Source organism: Oryctolagus cuniculus, chromosome 16 (assembly GCF_964237555.1).
Source record: "Oryctolagus cuniculus chromosome 16, mOryCun1.1, whole genome shotgun sequence".
In the NCBI taxonomy this organism is placed as follows: domain Eukaryota; kingdom Metazoa; phylum Chordata; class Mammalia; order Lagomorpha; family Leporidae; genus Oryctolagus; species Oryctolagus cuniculus.
Genome location: NC_091447.1, coordinates 16,909,907 through 16,924,402, shown reverse-complemented (window position 1 = coordinate 16,924,402; position 14,496 = coordinate 16,909,907). Strand labels below are relative to the sequence as shown.

Below are 14,496 nucleotides of genomic sequence, written 5' to 3'. Positions count from 1 at the left end.
TCCAAAGTGAGGACCAGGTGTACTTAAGGAGGATTTCTTCCAACTGACATCCACATTCTGGGTTTTGTCTAGAGCAGCACTCTCCAGTACATCCTTCTGTGATGATAGAACTCATCTTACAGACCAAGTGTGCTCTTGAAATATGCCCATATATAGAGAGCTAAATTTTTAATTTTGTTAAATGATTAATGTGAATTTACATAACCACAAATGGCAAGGAGCTGTTGGATCACATGAGTGGAGTCATGGGTCTAAGAACAGTGCTGCTCCTGGACTCACTTTCTCGACCTAGCCCCTCAGAACTCCGATTCTCATTCCTTTTTCTAAACCTATTTGCTCACCACTAGAATTTCACTGTATGTTTGATCCCATTTACACATGGGCAATTTACAGATAGGTGGTACTCAGATATAGCTAGGGATGCTCCTTTGTGACTTTGCTGGTGGTCCCCCTAAGTATCACTAACATAAAATATAGCCCTCTGTACATAGAAACAGCAGAGAGGACCAAAGGGTGGCAACTGATTTGAAGGTTACAGTTTGTTAGAAATGTCCTGGCAAAGATGACAGAATATGGATTGGATTGCTACAACTGTGGTAAGAGCCCCCATTTTAATCACATTTTCAAAGAGCCCCTAGAGATTGTTTACAGTCCAGCTGTGCCAGTTTATAGATAGGAGGTAAAGTTCACCAGAGCTGGATTTAAGACATTTTTTTTCTTTTTCTTTTTCTTTTCTTTTTTTTTTTTTTTTTTTTTGACAGGCAGAGTGGACAATGAGAGAGAGAGACAGAGAGAAAGGTCTTCCTTTGCTACTGGTTCACCCTCCAATGGCCGCCGCGGCCAGCACACCGTGCTGATCCGAAGCCAGGAGCCAGGTACTTATCCTGGTCTCCCATGGGGTGCAGGGCCCAAGCACTTGGGCCATCCTCCACTGCACTCCCTGGCCACAGCAGAGAGCTGACCTGGAAGAGGGGCAACCGGGACGGAATCTGGCGCTCCGACCGGGACTAGAACCCGGTGTGCCAGCGCCACAAGGCGGAGGATTAGCCTAGTAAGCTACAGAGAATACTGGGCCTAGGATTAGAAAATGTGTTCAGTGTGTGTCATCATATGACACGCTGTGGACTCAGTCCCACTAGACAGCTGCTTATGCAGATAAAACAGTCGCATTCATTCTTGTATGTATTTTGTAGGGCTGCTTTTGTGCTACAACATTAGGAATTTAATAGTTCCCATAGAGACTCTGGCCCACAGAGCCTAAATGTTTACTCTCTGGTACTTTACCAGAAGGTTTCTCAGCTCCTGGCTTAGAACATTGCATTGCCAATCTAACACCTCATTTTTTGCCATTTGGACAATAGGAATAATAGCTACCTCAGAAGAATCATTGAGTTATGTGGGAAAGCCATTATTTGTGGTAAGCTCTGAAAAAATGTGATTTGTCTAATTTTGTATCTGCATCAAACTCCTTGGAAGTCACATAGTGAAAAATTTCTGCTTCCAAGGTTACAGAAACCTCACTGTCAAGTCTGGTGTTCTTGCCTCTCTGTGTTGTCCTTGATACCCTAGGCTGCTCTTACCATCTCACCCCCATTGTGTTTCATTTCACATTAACATAAGCATCATAAAAATGTAGTTGTGATCTGTTTTTGAACATGACATTCGGCCCAGAGTCTAGCCCCATAGTGCAAACTGCTTTATAACAGGTGCATTCACATTTGAATTCATCCTCATTACCTCATGAAGTATATGGGACAGTAATCCCTGTGTTACAGGCTCAAGGGGAGGTTCCACCTAAGGTCACATGGATGCAATACCTTGTTAGTTGTCCCTCCCCCATTCACGGAGGAACGACACTAGACCCTGCGCTGTTCTTTCGTCTGCCCGGCCCTTCCCGGGTTGGCTGCCGACCCCTCCACCTCCATGGAGGGGCGGCACCCCCTGCCACTTTCCCCGCTTCTGCGGAGGAGCGGCACACCGCCGGCTTGCTCTCTCCGGGGCTGCTCAGATGTTCGTCAGGTGGTCCTTCAGATGTTCCTGGTGCATGTTGTCTCTCTCCTCCTTTATAGTCCTCTTCCACCAATCCCAACTCTGCTACCCACACGCCGAGCACGCTGCTCTCCTCCAATCAGGAGCAGGATCAGCTCCTGCAGCTTATCAGTCAAATTGGCGAGAGGCAGCTGCATAGAAGTTTACTCCTCCCCAGTGCCATATTGTGGGAGAGCAGATGCATAGAATTAGTCCTAGTTCCGGTAATTTAGTCTAGTCTCAGTTGCTCCCCACAGTAGTAGCACGTGTACTGACACCTGGCTTTCAGGGGTGCCTTCTAGAACTCCATGTAACTTCTGTCAGCCTCTTTACAGAACACGCACCTTTCATTTCCTTACTACAAAGTGGGCTTTTCTCCAGGCACACGCATCCCTGCAGCCCTCCCAAGTAGAGTCTGCTTGTCCTGCACTTGTGATCTTGCCATCCTCCCGGTCCTCACTAATCCTCTCACAGGTAGGGCTGTCATCCCTGCACTTTGGGGCCTTTATCTCCTGTTCACTGAGCACCTCCCTTGGCATAAGATTTCTATGCAACCCCCTTTTAACTACAAACAAGTGGGTGAATGACCCATCCTTAGTGTTGTTGTAGCTCTTCCAAGTACTTTCCTATTGTTCACAGTTTACAATTCCACAACTGCTACTCTGAAATTAGAAATTTCATACACCAATCTTTGATCACAACCCCATATTATTCCACATCTCATTCTTTTTTGTATCTCCTTGAACTCATGAACGTCCCCAGCCCTACTCATTGCCTGTGGCCCCTGTTACCCAACCTCTTAGTGTATCTTTAGATCACTGCATTGCCTGCACCCTGTATCTTCATCATCTCTGTTTCCCCTCTTGTGGCATCTGCTCTGCAAACACCCACCCTCGGAGCAGCTCAGCTGTCTGTTTTGTCCACTTGGGGGAAAATCACCCACTTCTGCCCATCGGCACCACGGGAAACTTAGCTCTGATTCCGCAGAACCAGCAGAAACCCTGTGCAGCCAGCTGTCCTCTCTCCCTTCTTTCGCAGTCGTGTGGTTATTTGACTTGTTCCTCATGCTCCTGTAGCTTCTTCCCTCACCTCTACCCCATCTCAGGACAGATGGCCTTGCCTCCCATTAATTCTCCACTTCCTGGCTAGAAGGAAAGCTGTTGTCCCCCACCCTCCACTTTGAACGTAGTTCTTAATTCAGATATGGCTCAGAATATTTAATTACATCAACAGTGGCTGCCAGCTGTCAGACGCTCTGGCACAATCAATCCTACACCCATTCCTGCTGACCTCTTCCTCACCCAGAGAAACTGGAAGAGCTACATGCCTACTTTCTTTTTGGTAAAGAAACTTCCAAGGGGAACCACACTTCAACAATATGAATATGCCATCTGCATGAGTTCTGGAAATTGTGGTTTTGCTTATTCTGTTTAAGTTTAGTGACAAGTCAGGCATTCATGGTGCATCCAGACCAAGAAGGTGTCAGATCTTCACATTTGGGGTGGGTAGGGGAAATCTAGGTTTTCTGGCTCACCTGTACTGAAGTGGCACATCCCATATTGTCAGTAAGATGACAATCTTCCATACTCTTTACCGATGAAAGATGGAGGAAGACAGCACAAGGTTCTGAGTCCTCTACTGACACAGCTCAACAGACTCAGGCACATTAGCCTTTCTGTAGTTTCCTTATCTGTAAACTGACAGTAATCTTATTAGTTCTTGGGGTAGTTGTGAGCATTAAACAAGAGAATGTGCTTGGCACATCACCTGGTGCTCAGTTCACACTCAGGTGTTACTGTTCTTGACCTAGATGGACAGGACAATTCGACAAATCACTTAACATTGGGACAGACTGCACGGAAGGAGGGGATTTCACTGAGATGCTGCTTCCAAGTGAAGTGAGCAGGTTTAGTGGGAGAGAAGTGCCTGGAATTAGTCATGTCGATGACTCAGACCCATAAGTCTGACAACTCACCTGTCAAGTGATGTCTCATTCCCTTCAGTGAAGTGGCCCAAGAGACAAGGAAGTCCCATCTACACCAACTCTATTTCCCTTAACAGCTTTTCTAAGGGGATTGGGGGCCAGTGTTGTGGCACAAGGGAGTTAAGCCAAAGCCGGCATCCCATATCAGAGAGCCACTTTGAGTTCTGGCTGCTTGTTAAATGCACCTGGGAAGGCAGCAGAGCATGGCCCAAGTGCTTGGGTTCCAGTAGTACGTGGGAGACCGGGATGGAATTCCTGGCTCCTGGCTTTTTCCTGCTGGTGTTGTCGTTTGGGGAGTAAAGCAATGGACAGAATCTCTCCCTCCCTCATTCACTCTCTGTCACTCTGCCTTTCAAATAAATACATAAATACTTTTTTAACAAAAAGGTAAATGTGCACCTAATTTCCATACACTGTCATCCCTAAGAGTTTCCTTTTTCCAGTAACAACAGCACAGTTTCTAGTTTTCTGTTTACTGAGATACTGCCAGTCCTAGCCAACTTCTGAAACTTAAAAGTAATTTCAGCAAGGAGGGAGACAGATCGAGACAGAACTCTGTGCACTTGAGGCATCTTAGAGTGGGTGATGTTTGGGCGCATGGCTGTAGCCCTCTCCCTCCCTCTCCCAGGAGGATTTATCAGGAGGTTCAATCCAGGTGATTGCAGGCTGCCACCTGCAGGCCCTTACCTGGGAAAAACTAGTGTGCTGCTCTGTCCTGTGCTGTCATGGCAAACTGCTAACGTCGTGAGCAATATTCAGCAGTTATATTGATAAAAATGATTGATTCTGGAACATGAGCACCTCACATAATTCCTGAATGGGGCACATATGATAGAACCAAAAAGTATCACTGTGATAACCACACATAAACACTATATGTTGAATGCATGGGTCAGAGATGGGAAGAGGGCTGCAGGAGAGACTTTTAACTGTGAATCTCCCAAATCAGCCTTGGTTAAGAAATTAAGAGAACTAGTGCTTAGTGGAAAATGACAGGCAGGACCTGCCCATTTCCCTCCCTCCAGACCTGATAGCTCCCAAGATTAGGTCATGAAGGAGGGTCAAGGTCAGGCAATGATTCAGATACTTTTACTATAATAAAATGTAGGCTGTATACACCGAGGTCTTCCTGTAATATCCTGCGAGCCATGTTTGAACAGGATTTGGCTCCTGAATCACATAGACATTCGTTCGTTTATTTATTTATTTATTTATTTATAGTAATATTGATTGACTTGAAAGAGTTACAGAGAGGGAGGGAGAGACAGATCTTCCATTGGCTGGTTCACTCTCCCAGATGGCCACACTGGCCAGCTGTGGGCCTGGCTGAAGCCAGCAGCCAGGAGCTTCATTTGGGTCTCTAGTGTGACTTGGGCTATCTTCTGCTGCATTCCCAGGCCATTAGCAAGTAGCTGGATCAGAAGTGGAGCATGGCAGCTCTACCTACTATGCCACAATGCGAGCCCCTCACGTAGACATTTAAACCCAAGTAGTAAGTTAATGGTATGAGGAGGGTGGACACTTAATCCAATTGTATTTAGGAGGTGGGCCTGGGGGAGGTCATTCTTGAGAGAGGGTTGGTCACAAAAGCGATGTTAGGGCTAGTCACCCTTTCTGCTCCCTGGCTCACCGTGGAATCCTTCCTTGGCACACACTCACCCATCAACATCCTCTGGCCTCCTCAGAAACCAAGCCAATGGGGTCCACCCACTCTGGGACTGAATTGCTAAATCCATGAGTCAAAATAAACCACCTCCTTTCATGCGTAACGCATTTTGCTGTAGTGATGAAACGCTAATAGACTGCCTGGAGATTCTGACTGTTTGCTTTCTATTCCCTATCCCAAACCTGACCAAGCAGTTTAGCATCAAGGCCTGTGTTAGATACAAAAGAATACAAGTGTGTACTTGTCTAATGGATCCTGTCAGCTGAAGCAATTGTTCCTCCATCCAGGCTGGTCCTCCAGCAGAGTCCCTTGGAAAGCTAACATCCTTGGCCTTCTACACAGCAGGTGCCATAGCCAAATCCATGTTTGAGTTCACAGGAAGGCAGGGAACTACCCTTCAGGAATCAGCCGCTACCTGTCCACCACTGGCTCCTTTCCTGCTTCACTGACCCGTCCTACTCAGCCTCCTCTGTCGGATTCTTTATGTCTACTCTTGCAGCCTGCTGTGTGCCTACTAGATATTCATTTTTAGTGAAATAACCTTGACTTTTTTTTCCAAAGAAGTAATGTATCAGAAAAAGACTACATTGTCCAACTTTCCTAGACTGCCCAGTGGGTCAAGTGGAAGTTAGTTGAGTGGAATATCAGCAAAATCCCTTAAAAAAAAAAGATTTATTTATTTGAAAGTCAGAGTTACACAGAGAGAGGAGAGGCAGAGAGAGAGAGAGAGAGGTCTTCCATCTGATGGTTCACTCCTCAACTGGCTGCAACGGCTGGAGCTGTGCTGATCCAAAGCCAGGAGCCAGGAGCTTCCTCCGGGTCTCCCACATGGGTGCAGGGGCCCAAAGACTTGGGCCATCCTCCACTGCTTTCCCAGGCCACAGCAGAGAACTAGATCAGAAGTGGAGCAGCCGGGTCTTGAACCAGTGCCCACATGGGATGCCAGCACATCAGGCCAGGGCGTTAACCCACTGCACCACAGCGCCAGCCCCAGCAAAATCCTTTTTAAAAGCTCTTGTTGTGTCTGAATTTTCCAATCAATGCACAAGGCATACATAGTCGCGGATGCAAAAGCAGAGGTTTATTTCTTACTAGCCACCCCCTACCCGCACACAGCCCTTTAGCAGTGCACAGGCAAAAGGCCCGCTTGTATGCATAAGAGAGGTTTTTATAGCCTCACACTTACAAGGATACAGGTCATCTCCTAGTAGGTTACCTTCTTATTCTCTATATGGCAAGGTATTGGGACCTAATATGTTCATTCGTTCATTTAAACGTATAGGCTATATAAGTTATATGGCAGGAAGGCCACACAAAGGGGATGGCATGGGGAGGCACTGGCGGGAAGCATTGGGCCATAAATTCCAGGGGAGCTGGTGAGGAGCAGAAGGTCATAAATTCCAGGACAGCTTACTTTCTTTGTTCTCAAGGACCCAGCCTGCCTCCTTCCCAGTTCAGAATGAGGCCTGTCATAGTCATAGCCAGAGTGAGAAACCGATATTTAGTAAGCTACAGACTCTCCCTACACTCTGACTTTGGGGCAGATGTTTGGCCTAGTTAAGACACCCAAGTCCCACATCAGCTCTGGGTTGAATGCCCACTTCTAGTTCCTGACTCCAGCTTCTTACTAATGCAGACCCTGGGAGGCAGTGTGATGACTCAAGTGGTTGGGTTCCTGCCAACCATGTGGGAGACCTGGATTGAGTTCCTGGATCCCAATCTCAGCCTTGGACCACCTCCAGCCATGTCAGGCATTTGGGGAGTAAACCAGTGGATGGGAGCTCTCCACATCTATCATCCATCCATCTATCTATCTATCCATCCCTCCATCTCCCTCGCAAATGATTTTTTAAAAGAAAGCTCTAACTCAGCCAGGAGATCTGCCCTTTTTCCCCTTGCTCTTCCTTTTCTTCAAGCCTGGAGCCTGGTGGGATGGCCCAGCTTCTCTGTCAGCCACCTTGCACAGGTGGCACCTGCTGGGCAGGGAAGCCCTGCACCTGTGGATCGCAGAGCAGAAAGATGGAAGGGCTTGACACCTTAAAGAAGTGGTGAAGTTGCCATGTTAGCCCAGACTTTGATAAATTTCCTTCTTATTTAAAATATTGTTATTTCAGTTTACATGCAGCTGATTCTAATCCTAACTGGTAACACCAACCTCTTGGGAATAGTGCTCCCTAAAGTTATGCCCTCCATATTTCCTTCATATTTTTCCCTTGGCAGTAGCTACACCCATGGAAAGCAAACACAAGCAGTGACTTCATATCTTTTTTTTTCTTTGAATTTATTTATTTATTTGAGAGAGAGAGTTACTGACAGTGAGAGGGAGAGACAGAGAGAAAGGTCTTCCGTCCATTGGTTCACTCCTCAGGTGGCTGTGCCGATCCGAAGCCAGGAGCCAGGAGCTTCTTTCCCAGTCTCCCACACAGGTGCAGGGGCCCAAGGACTTGGGCCATCCTCTACTGCTTTCCCAGGCCACAGCAGAGAGCTGGATTGGAAGTGGAGCAGCCAGGACTAGAACCTGACGCCCATATGGGATGCTGGCACCACAAGTGGAGGATTAACCTACTGTGCCACGGCACTGGCCCCATGACTTCATACCAACACTCATTCCTTTTATCTGTGAGACATATGTTCCAAGACCATTAGTGGACATCTGAGACTCAGCCCATACTGAACTCTGAATACAAGCCCTGCAACCTCATGGCAATCAATCAGAAACGACTGCGACTGAGTAAGCAGTCGGCACCAGATACTGTGTGCATGTGCTAGACAAGGGGATGACTCATCCTGGGTGAATCAGAGCAGAGTGGCACACTATTTCATCATGCAGTGTGAGCGGCCAGAGTCACGCCATGACAAGCTTCTCACAAGACAGAGGACAGGCTAGGACCAGGAAGCACCTGGTAGGAGAAGATGAAACCTGACACCGGGCAGTCCTTGGTCTGGCAGGGCTGGTGGGGGGGGGGGGGAACTAATAGGGAGGCTCAATGTATGGCCATATGAGGGGAAAGGAATGCAGACATAATACTTGTTTGCCCGGGAACTATAAAAACCCCAAGAACAAAGAGAAGGAGGTCTTGGTCTCCCAGCACTGCGTTGCACGGGAGGCTGGGGCCCCAGCATGCTGGACCTACAAATAAAGTCCCTTTGTTCTTTGCATTACGGTGAGTCTCGCTGGTTCTTTCTATCTGGGCGATCCGGAACACAACAGCAGAATGGTGCACAATGTAAAGCTAACAACTTATTTCTGAAATTTTCCACTTAATATATTCAGATCATGGTTGATTGAACATCACTGAAATTTCAGAGAACAAAACCATGGATAAGGTATATCTACAGACTAAACCTCTCTGAAGCTCCATATATTCAAATGCATTTTAGGCCGGCGCTGCGGCTCACTAGGCTAATCCTCAGCCTGCGGCACTGGCACACCAGGTTCTAGTCCCGGTCAAGGCACCGGATTCTGTCCCGGTTGCCCCTCTTCCAGGCCAGCTCTCTGCTGTGGCCCAGGAGTGCAATGGAGGATGGCCCAAGTGCTTGGGCCCTGCACCCCATGGGAGACCGGAGAAGCACCTGGCTCTTGCCTTCGGATCAGCGCGGTGCGCCGGCCATGGCGGCCATTGGAGGGTGAACCAATGGCAAAAGGAAGACCTTTCTCTCTGTCTCTCTCACTGTCCACTCTGCCTGTCAAAAAAAAAAAAGAACAAATGCATTTTAGACATTTTTCTGTGGTTCCCACCCCATAGATACCCATAGACTGAACTATGTTCACGGCCAAACACCTGGAACCTGAGAATGGGACCTTGTATGGAAAAGGGACTTAGTAATATGATCTGGTTAAGAATCTGAAATAGGAATTTACCCTGGATTATTCAAGTGGCCCTGATAGAATGACAGTGGTTCTAATAAACAAGACGGGCAGAAAGGGCAGAGTCCAAGAAGGCCGTGTGACAAAGAGGCAGAGATGAAGTGAGACAGCCACAGCCAAGGACTGTGAGCAGCCTCTGGACCCTGGAAGAGGCAAGAAGTAGATTCCCCTTTTGTTTCATTTTTTAAATTTTATTTATTTGAAAGAGTTACAGAGAGAGATCTTCCATCTGCTGGTTCACTCCCCAAATGGCCATAACAGCCAGCCCTGGGCCAAGCAGAAGCCAGGAGCCAGAAGTTTCTTCCAGGTCTCCCACATGGGTGGAGGTGCAGGGGCCCAAGGACTTGTGCCATCTTCTACTGCTTTCCCAGGAGCATTATCAGGGAGCTGGATTGGAAGTGGACAACTGGGACTCAAACCAGCGCCCATATGAGATGCCAGTGCTGCAGATGGTGGTTTTGTTACCAGAGAACTGCAAGGGTTCTTGTCTTTGTGCAAGAAAGAATTCAGGCATGAGACAGAGAGCAAGTGGAAAGCAAATAGCAAGGTTTATCAGGGCAGGGACATCTGTAAGAATGGATGGGCACCTCTCCAGACAGAACCTGAGAGAGAGTGCCCAGTTGCTCAGATTGGGGGAAGAGCAAGGTTACATGGTTGAGTGAAGAGAATACACCTGGCCAGGCCAGGTGGGCGGCTCAGCAGAGAGGCAGAGGGCTGATGGCACAGTCTGGTTGAGGTGGGGGGAGGGGACTGTTTAAGGGGATGGGCCTTGCCTTCAGCCTCTGCTCCTCCTGGAACAAAGGACTTTTTGGATGTAAATAGAAAAAATTCCTTTCTGAGTTTTCCCCTGAAGTTATCAGACAGGGAGAAGCCTGGCTGGCATCGCCCTGCCCTAGAGGAGCCTTAGAGGTAGGATGGTTATCAGGTAGAAGGGGCAGGGCGCTTGAAGTGCAGATATTGGGCTGCACCTGGAAGGTTATCAGGATGACTTTGAGATGAGGATGCTGTACCTAGATGTCAACTCCTTTGTCACACACACATAAGCTCATTTCTGACTTCCTACCTAACAGTTTAACCTGCTGTGCCACAGTGCCAGTCCCTAGATTCCCCTTTTGAATATCCGGAAAGAACCAGCTCTACCAACACCTTGATTTTAGCCTGTGGAGACTCATTTTAGACTTCTGATCTCCAGAACTGTAAGGGAATCAACTTTTTTTTTTTTTTTTTTTTTTTTTTTGACAGGCAGAGTGGACAGTGAGAGAGAGAGAGACAGAGAGAGAAAGGTCTTCCTTTTGCCGTTGGTTCACCCTCCAATGGCCGCCGCTGCGGCCGGCGCACCGCGCTGATCCGATGGCAGGAGCCAGGATCCAGGTGCTTTTCCTGGTCTCCCATGGGGTGCAGGGCCCAAGCACCTGGGCCATCCTCCACTGCACTCCCTGGCCATAGCAGAGAGCTGGCCTGGAAGAGGGGCAACCGGGACAGAATCTGGCGCCCCGACCGGGACTAGAACCCGGTGTGCCGGCGCCGCAAGGTGGAGGATTAGCCTATTGAGCCATGGCGCCGGCTCGAAATCAACTTTACTAAATTGGGTTACAGTGGCAATGGGAGCGTTGTTTCTGCAGCTGGAAATTAAAACAACCGCGAAAACTTAACACATTCAAAAATGAATTCACTTTCTCTCAAAACCTGATTCTGCCGTATTCTCTATCTTATCCAAATCAGAAATTAGCCATCTGTTCTAGATTATCCCATTCCACCTTCCTTCAGTCGTCACTGGGAATTTTCAGTGCATTAACTGCCTTTCCAGTCTGCACCTAACTCAAGCCTGCATTGTCTCCTATCTGTAGCCCTGTGGTTCTCAGCTGGGAGTGAATCAGCTTCCCAGGACACATTTGGAAATGTCTGGAGACAGTATGGGTTGCCACCTCGGTGAGGGAGTGCTACTGGACGCCACTGTAATGGGTAGAAGCCAAGGTTGCTTCTCTACAGTGCACAGGACACCCCCACAAGAGAGACTTATCTGTCCCCAAAGGTCAACAGTGCCAACACTGAAAACCCTGCTCTCATCTCCTAAGCAGTCTCCCTATTTTCTGTGTTAAGCCAGTCTAGTCACGATCGTTATAAATTCCAAATCTCTGGTGAAATCCATTTTGTTATCCATCAAACATCAGAGTCTTTGTCCAGCACTGCCAATACCAAGGTCATTTATGGAACTATTGGTTTTGTTTTGTTTTGTTTTGTTTTGTTTTTGACAGGCAGAGTGGACAGTGAGAGAGAGAGAGAGAGACAGAGAGAAAGGTCTTCCTTTGCCATTGGTTCACCCTCCAATGGCCGCCACGGCCGGCACACCGCGCTGATCCAATGGCAGAAGCCAGGTGCTTCTTCTGGTCTCCCATCGGGTGCAGGGCCCAAGCACTTGGGCCATCCTCCACTGCACTCCCTGGCCACAGCAGAGAGCTGGCCTGGAAGAGGAGCAACCAGGACAGAATCCAGCGCCCCGACCGGGACTAGAACCTGGTGTGCCGGCACCGCAAAGAGGAGGATTAGCCTATTGAGCCGCGGCGCCGGCCTTTTCTCAGTTTTCAATCATTTCCTTTGTCTTGGTGCATTCTGTGATGCGAACAATTTAGAGCCCTTCTGTGCGATATCTTTCTCCAGAAAAGGTTCTAGCTTTTTTCTGCTAGATAGGTAGACGGGGTTCATCACCTTCATCCACTTAGAGACTGAGCTGCCTGAAATTTTGGAAAGGCTTTTTCAATCTCTGGTTTAACACCACTTTTTTTTTTTTTTTTTTTTTTAAAGGCTGCAAGACACACAGAGAGATCTTCCAGCTACTGGTTCACTCCTCAAATGGTTGCAGCAGCCAGAGCTGGACCAAGCAGAAGCCAGGAACCAGGAATTCCATCCAGGCGTCTCCCAGGTGGGTGGCAGGGGCCTGAGCACTTGGGCAGAGGGCCAATCAACAATGGAGTGGCCAGGACTCCAATATGGGATGCAGCTTCTCCAGTGTAGTGTAACCTGCGGGACCACAACACTGGCCTCTGACATCACTCTTAAAAGGTAGCCTTTTGGGGTTCCAGCAGAGCCAGGGGTGTTGACTGGGCTTGTTCAAGGTGATTCTTGATCTCTATCCTTGTCTGTTCAGCACAGAACTGACAAAAACTGTTCTGCTGGGATTCTTCGCCTCCTGCTCTGAAGATCTGGCAGTGTCCCAAGGGCAGGCTGTAGGGCAGGTATTTAGCCCCTTCCTTATCACTGAGTCATTCATCCTCAAGCCTCTGATCTTTGCTCCTTTGTCCCCTAGATTCTGCAGAAGACCTGTGATTTCTCTGCCTTTCAGTAGAGGTCGTTGGACCACACCAATTCTCTGGATTCCTACACTGACCCAGAGGCAGAATTGGTAATTAACTGAGGAAGAATGCAGAGACTGAATATTGCTATACTTCTTTTTGAAAGCCTCACCTCTCCAGGATTTTGTCTTTTCAAGTCCTGGTTGCTTCTCCCTTATCCTCAAATAGATAAGAAAATTCTGGGGCAGGCATTTGGCCCAGCAGTTAAGATGCCAGTTGGGATGCCTGCATTCCTTATCAGAGTGCCTGGATTGGAGTCCTAGCTCCACTGCCAGTTCTGTTCCTGCTCATGTGCACCCTGGGAGCCAGCAGGTAATGGCTTCAGTGGTTGGTTTCCTCCCATCCCCATGGGAGACCTGGACTGAGTTCCTGGATCCTGGCTTCAGCCTTGCCTGATCCCTGAGCACCATCTTAGTGACCCTCCCCGAATCTGACAGCATCCCCATCCTTTTGTTTCCAGAAACTCAAATTAGCTTCGCTCTTTATCCAAGACCAAATAAATAATACTTGGGCTGTCTTTGTTTTTCCTAAAGGTAGGGTTGCTTGCTTTCTAAATCCTGTGATTTTATTTTGTACTGCTCTGACTCTTCTTGCCTTTTAAAAATTCTGGGCTCAATGCTGTGCCAGCTCCAAATCAATCATGAAAGACAGCTCAATTGGACGTTCATAGACATGTTGCATTCCGCCCACCTGTTCCCCACAGAAAAGCCTTGATGGCCCTATTGTAGGTTGAATTCTCTTCCATGAATTGTAAATTAGTCAGTTTGTGACTGTTCTGTAGAGTCAAAGATCCTTATGGAAACAATGAAACAACTATTTTACAGCTATGATGTTTTCTACCAAGTGCCAGGTCTCATTTAATATTCAACAATCTTCCGGGTCAACGTTTGGAGCAGTGGTTAAAACACCACTGGGCATTTGCCTCCCATATCAGGTGCCTGGGTTCGAGTCCTGGATCCACTTCTAACTCCAGTTTCCTACTAACACATATCCTGGCAGGCAGCAAGTGATGACCCAAATAATTTGGTCCCTGCCACCCATGCGGGAATCCTGTATTGAATTCCCAGCTGCTAGATATTTGGGAAGTGAACTAGCAGATGGGAGAGCTCTCTCTCTCTCTCAAAATAAAATAAAATATTCAAACTGGTTTTAAAAAGTCATTCACCAATTTTGCGCATATGGGAAGTTCGGGGCCGGTGATAATTGTTGACTGTACTTTCTCAGCAAACTGAAGCCCAGAGATGTTAAATTGATCATTAGAAGTTATAGAATTTAGGCAGGAGTCAGACTTGGGAGACAATGCATAAAAAGAATTAGGATTCCTTTACAAATCTGTACACAATTTTTTCCTCTAGTGCTGGAAATGATACAAAGATGAAACGCATAGAATAATGAACTGGAAAAAATAATGCTGCTAATTTCAAATAGTGGTAATAAAACTAAAAAGAGAAACATTTTTCTTTTTTTTTAAGATCAATTTATTTATTTATTTGAAAGTCAGATTTACAGAGAGAGAGAGAGAGGTCTTCCATCTGCTGGTTCACTCCCCAAATGGCCACAAGTGCCAGAGCTGCGTAGATCCGAAGCCAGGAGCCAGGAG

General features: G+C 47.5%; 1 long non-coding RNA gene across 1 annotated transcript; it reads left to right on the top strand.

The window, feature by feature from the left end:
• The first annotated feature begins 12,324 nt into the window (after nt 1–12,324).
• LOC138845859 (uncharacterized) lies at nt 12,325–14,039 on the top strand. Its single transcript, XR_011383078.1, has 2 exons — nt 12,325–12,466; nt 12,851–14,039. It is a non-coding gene; the product is annotated as an uncharacterized lncRNA (long non-coding RNA).
• The last annotated feature ends 457 nt before the right edge of the window (nt 14,040–14,496 follow it).